The following is a 7174-nucleotide window of genomic DNA, read 5'->3' on the forward strand; positions in this document are numbered from 1 at the left end:
TACCTCCAGACCATTCCAGAACTCCTCGTGACGTCCGGGATCTCATCCGGGACTCCGAACAACATTCGGGTTACCGCATACTAATATCTCTATAACCCTAGCGTCACCGAACCTTAAGTGTGTAGACCCTACGGGTTCGGGAGACATGCAGACATGACCGAGATGACTCTCCGGTCAATAACCAACAGCGGGATCTGGATACCCATGTTGGCTCCCACATGTTCCACGATGATCTCATCGGATGAACCACGATGTCAAGGACTTAATCAATCCCGTATACAATTCCCTTTGTCTAGCGGTACGATACTTGCCCGAGATTCGATCGTCGGTATCCCGATACCTTGTTCAATCTCGTTACCGGCAAGTCTCTTTACTCGTTCCATAACACATCATCCCGTGATCAACTCCTTGATCACATTGTGCACATTATGATGATGTCCTACCGAGAGGGCCCAGAGATACCTCTCCGACAATCGGAGTGACAAATCCTAATCTCGAAATACGCCAACCCAACATCTACCTTTGGAGCCACCTGTAGTACTCCTTTATAATCACCCAGTTACGTTGTGACGTTTGGTAGTACCCAAAGTGTTCCTCCGGCAAACGGGAGTTGCATAATCTCATAGTCATAGGAACATGTATAAGTCATGAAGGAAGCAATAGCAACATACTAAACGATCGGGTGCTAAGCTAATGGAATGGGTCATGTCAATCAGATCATTCAACTAATGATGTGACCTCGTTAATCAAATAACAACACTTTGTTCATGGTTAGGAAACATAACCATCTTTGATTAACGAGCTAGTCAAGTAGAGGCACACTAGTGACACTCTGTTTGTCTATGTATTCACACATGTATTATGTTTCCGATTAATACAATTCTAGCATGAATAATAAACATTTATCATGAAATAAGGAAATAAATAATAACTTTATTATTGCCTCTAGGGCATATTTCCTTCAGTCTCCCACTTGCACTAGAGTCAATAATCTAGATCACATCACCATGTGATTAACATCGATAGTTCACATCATCATGTGATTAACACCCATAGTTCACATCGCTATGTGACCAACACCCAAAGGGTTTACTAAATTCAGTAATCTAGTTCACATCGCTATGTGATTAACACCCAAGGAGTACTAAGGTGTGATCATGTTTTGCTTGTGAGAGAATCTTAGTCAACGGGTCTGCCACATTCAGGTCCGCATGTATTTTGCAAATTTCTATGTCAACAATGCTCTGCATGGAGCTACTCTAGCTAATTGCTCCCACTTTCAATATGTATCTAGACTGAGACTTAGAGTCATCTAGATTAGTGTCAAACTTGCATCGGCGTAACCCTTTACGACGAACCTTTTTTTCACTTCCATAATCGAGAAACATATCCTTATTCCATTAAGGACAATTTTGACCGCTGTCCAGTGATCTACTCCTAGATCACTATTGTACTCCCTTGCCAAACTCAGCGGTAGGGCATACAATAGAGCTGGTATATAGCATGGCATACTTTATAGAACCTATGACTGAGGCATAGGGAATGACTTTCATTCTCTTTCTATTTTCTGCCGTGGTCGGGCTTTGAGTCTTACTCAACTTCACACCTTGTAACACAGGCAAGAACTCTTTCTTTGACTGTTCCATTTTGAACTACTTCAAAATCTTGTCAAGGTATGTACTCATTGAAAAAAACTTATCAAGCGTCTTGATCTATCTCTATAGATCTTGAAGCTCAATATGTAAGCAGCTTCACCGAGGTCTTTCTTTGAAAAACTCCTTTCAAACACTCCTTTATGCTTTACAGAATAATTCTACATTATTTCCGATCAACAATATGTCATTCACATATACTTATCAGAAATGTTGTAGTGCTCCCACTCACTTTCTTGTAAATACAGGCTTCACCGCAAGTCTGTATAAAACTATATGCTTTGATCAACTTATCAAAGCGTATATTCCAACTCCGAGATTCTTGCACCAGTCCATAGATGGATCGCTGGAGCTTGCATATTTAGTTAACACCTTTAGGATCGACAAAACCTTCTAGTTGCATCGTATACAACTCTTCTTTAGTAAATCCATTAAGGAATGCAGTTTTGTTTATCCATTTGCTAGATTTCATAAAATGCGGCAATTGCTAACATGATTCGGACAGACTTAAGCATAGATACGAGTGAGAAAAACTCATCGTAGTCAACACCTTGAACTTGTCGAAAACCTTTTGCGACAATTCTAGCTTTGTAGATAGTAACACTACTATCATCGTCCGTCTTCCTCTTGAAGATCCATTTATTCTCAATTGCTTGCCGATCATCGGGCAAGTCAACCAAAGTCCATACTTTGTTCTCATACATGGATCCCATCTCAGATTTCATGGCTTCAAGCCACTTTGCGGAATCTGGGCTCATCATCGCTTCCTCATAGTTCGTAGGTTCATCATGATCTAGTAGCATGACTTCCAGAAAAGGATTACCGTACCACTCTGGCGCGGATCTTACTCTGCTTGATCTACGAGGTTCAGTAGTATCTTGTTCTGAAGTTTCATGATCATCATCATTAGCTTCCTCACTAACTGGTGTAGGTGTCACAGAAACAGTTTTCTGTGATGTACTACTTTCCAATAAGGGAGAAGGTACAATTACCTTATCAAGTTTTCTACTTTCCTCCCACTCACTTCTTTCGAGAGAAACTCCTTCTCCAGAAAGTTTCCGAATTTTAGCAACAAAAGTCTTGCCTTCGGATCTGTGATAGAAGGTGTATCCAATAGTTTCCTTTGGATATCCTATGAAGACGCACTTCTCCGATTTGAGTTTGAGCTTATCAGGATGAAACTTTTTCATATAAGCATCGCAACCCCAAACTTTAAGAAACGACAGCTTAGGTTTCTTGCCAAACCATATTAACACGGTGTCGTCTCAACGGATTTAGATGGTGCCCTATTTAACGTGAATGCAGATGTCTCTAATGCATAACCCCAAAATGATAGTGGTAGATCAGTAAGATACATCATAGATTGCACTATATCCAATAAAGTACGGTTATGACGTTCGGACACACCATTACATTGTGGTGTTCCAGGTGGCATGAGTAGTGAAACTATTGTTTTTACTGAAGGCCAAACTCGTAACTCAAATACTCTTCTCCATGATCAGATCGTAGAAACTTTATTTTCTTGTTACGATGATTTTCCACTTCACTCTGAAATTCTTTGAACTGTTCAAATGTTTCAGACTTATGTTTCATCAAGTAGATATCCCCATATCTGCTCAAATCATCTGTGAAGGTCAGAAAATAATGATACTTGCTGCAAGCCTTAATATTCATCGGACCACATACATCAGTATGTATGATTTCCAACAAATCTGTTGCTTGCTTCATTGTTCCGGAGAACGGCGTTTTAGTCATCCTGCCCATAAGGCATGGTTTGCAAGCATCAAGTGATTCATAATCAAGTGATTCCAAAAGCCCATCAGCATGGAGTTTCTTCATGCGCTTTACACCAATATGACCTAAACGGCAGTGCTACAAATAAGTTGCACTATCATTATTAACTTTGCATCTTTTGGTTTCAATATTATGATTATGTATATCACTATGATCGAGATCCAATGAACTACTTTCATTGGGTGTGTAACCATATAAGGTTTTATTCATGTAAACAGAACAACAATTTATTCTTTTACTTAGATGAATAACCGTATTACAATAAACATGATCAAATCATATTCATGCTCAACACAAACACCAAATAACACTTATTCAGGTTCAACACTAATCCCGAAAGTATAGGGAGTGTGCGATGATGATCATATCAATCTTGGAACCACTTCCAACACACATCGTCACTTCACCCTTAACTAGTCTCTGTTTATTCTGCAACTCCCGTTTCGAGTTACTAATCTTAGCAACTGAACTAGTATCAAATACTGAGGGGTTGCTATAAACACTAGTAAAGTACACATCAATAACATGTATATCAAATATACTTATGTTCACTTTGCCATCCTTCTTATCTGCCAATCACTTGGGGTAGTTCCGCTTCCAGTGACCAGTCCCTTTGCAGTAGAAACACTTAGTCTCAGGCTTAGGACCAGACTTGGGCTTCTTCACTTGAGCAGCAACTTGCTTGCTGTTCTTCTTGAAGTTCCCCTTCTTCCCTCTGCCCTTTTCTTAAAACTAGTGGTCTTGTCTACCATCAACACTTGATGTTTTTCTCGATTTCTACCTTCGTCAATTTCCGCATTACGAAGAGCTTGGGAATTGTTTCCGTTATCCCTTGCATATCATAGTTCATCACGAAGTTCTACTAACTTGGTGATGGTGACTAGAGAATTCTGTCAATCAATATCTTATCTGGAAGATTAACTCCCACTTGATTCAAGCGATTGTAGTACTCAGACAATCTGGGCACATGCTCACTAGTTGAGCGATTCTCCTCCATCTTTTAGCTATAGAACTTGTTGGAGACTTCATATCTCTCAACTCGGGTATTTGCTTGAAATATTAACTTCAATTCCTGGAACATCTCATATGGTCCATGACGATCAAAACGTCTTCGAAGTCCTGATTCTAAGCCGTTAAGCATGGTGCACTAAACTATCAAGTAGTCATCATATTGAGCTAGCCAAACGTTCATAACGTCTGCATCTGCTCCTGCAATAGATCTGTCACCTAGCGGTGCATCAAGGACATAATTTTTCTGTGCAACAATGAGGATAAACCTCAGATCACGGATCCAATCCGTATCATTGCTACTAACATCTTTCAACACAATTTTCTCTAGGAACATATCAAAATAAACATATGAAAGCAACAACGCGAGCTATTGATCTACAACATAATTTGCAAAATACTACCAGGACTAAGTTCATGATAAATTTAAGTTCAATTAATCATATTACTTAAGAACTCCCACTTAGATAGATATCCCTCTAATCCTCTAAGTGATCACGTGATCCAAATCAACTAAACCATAACCGATCATCACGTGAGATGGAGTAGTTTTCAATGGTGAACATCGTTATGTTGATCATATCTACTATATGATTCACGCTTGACCTTTCGGTCTCCGTGTTCCGAGGCCATATCTGTATATGCTTGGCTCGTCAAGTATAACCTGAGTATTCTGCGTGTGCAACTGTTTTGCACCCGTTGTATTTGAACGTAGGTTTTCACACCCGATCATCACATGGTGTCTCAGCACGAAGAACTTTCGCAACGGTGCATACTCAGGGAGAACACTTCTTGATAATTTAGTGAGAGATCATCTTATAATGCTACCGTCAATCAAAGCAAGATAAGATGCATAAAAGATAAACACCACATGTAATCAATATATGTGACATGATATGGCCATCATCATCTTGCTTCTTTGATCTCCATCTCCAAAGTACTGTCATGATCTATATCGTCACCGGCATGACACCATGATCTCCATCATCTTGATCTATATCAATGTGTCATCGCGTGGTCGTCTCGCCAACAATTGCTCTTGCAACTATTGCTATCGCATAGCGATAAAGTAAAGCAATTATTGGACGCTTGCATCTTATGCAATAGAGAGACAACCATAAGGATTTTGCCAGTTGCTGATAACTTCAACAAAACATGATCATCTCATACAACATCTTATATCTCATCACATCTTGACCATATCACATCACAACATGCCCTGCAAAAACAAGTTAGACGTCCTCTACTTTGTTGTTGCAAGTTTTACGTGGCTACTACGGGCTTAAGCAAGAACCAATCTCACCTACGCATCAAAACCACAACGATAGTTTGTCAAATAGACTCTGTTTTAACCTTCGCAAGGACCGGGCGTAGCCACACTCGATTCAACTAAAGTTGGAGAAACAGTCACCCGCAAGTCACCTATGTGCGAAGCACGTCGGGGAAACCGGTCTCGCGTAAGCGTACGCGTAATGTCGGTCCGGGCCGCTTCATCCAACAATACCGCCGAACCAAAGTATGACATGCTGGTAGGCAGTATGACTTATATCGCCCACAACTCACTTGTGTTCTACTCGTGCATATAACATCAAACCATAAAACCTGGCTCTGATACCACTGTTGGGGAACGTAGTAATTTCAAAAAAATTCCTACGCACACGCAAGATCATGGTGATGCATAACAACGAGGGGAGAGTATGATCTACGTACCCTTGTAGATCGCAATGGAAGCGTTGACACAACATAGAGGAAGTAGTCGTACGTCTTCTTCCCGATCCGACCGATCCAAGCACCGTTACTCCGGCACCTCCGAGTTCTTAGCACACGTTCAGCTCGATGACGATCCTCGGGCTCCGATCCAGCAAAGCGTCGAGGAAGCGTTCCATCAGCACGACGGCGTGGCGACGATCTTAATGTTCTACCGACGCAGGGCTTCGCCTAAGCTCTACAACGATATGACCGAGGTGGAATTTGGTGGCAGGGGGCACCGCACACGGCTAAGGAACGATCAACAATGATCAACTTGTGTGTCTAGAGGTGTCCCCTGCCTCCGTACATAAAGGAGCCAAGGGGGAGGGGTGCGGCCAGCTCTATGGAGGCGCAGGAGGAGTCCTACTCCTACCGGGAGTAGGACTCCCCCCCCTCAATCCTATTCCTAATAGGATTCCTTAAAGGGGAGAGGGAGAGAGAGGTGGTCGGCCCCTCTCCTAGTCCTAATAGGACTAGGGAGAGCGGGGGAGGCGCAGCCCTATGTGGGCTGCCTTCTCACCTTTCCACTAAGGCCCATGTTAGCCCATTTGGCTCCCGGGGGGTTCCGGTAACCCTCCCGGTAATCTGGTAAAATCCCGATTTCACCCGGAACACTTCCGATGTCCAAACATAGGCTTCCAATATATCAATCTTTACATCTCGACCATTTCGAGACTCCTCGTCATGTCCGTGATCACATCCGGGACTCCGAACAACCTTCGGTACATCAAAATGCATAAACTCATAATAACTGTCATCGTAACGTTAAGCGTGCGGACCCTACGGTTCGAGAACAATGTAGACATGACCGAGACACATCTCCGGTCAATAACCAATAGCGGGACCTGGATGCCCATATTGGCTCCCACATATTCTACGAAGATCTTTATCGGTCAGACCGCATAACAACATACGTTGTTCCCTTTGTCATCGGTATGTTACTTGCCCGAGATTCGATCGTCGGTATCCAA

Source organism: Triticum urartu, chromosome 1 (genome assembly GCF_003073215.2).
Source record: "Triticum urartu cultivar G1812 chromosome 1, Tu2.1, whole genome shotgun sequence".
In the NCBI taxonomy this organism is placed as follows: domain Eukaryota; kingdom Viridiplantae; phylum Streptophyta; class Magnoliopsida; order Poales; family Poaceae; genus Triticum; species Triticum urartu.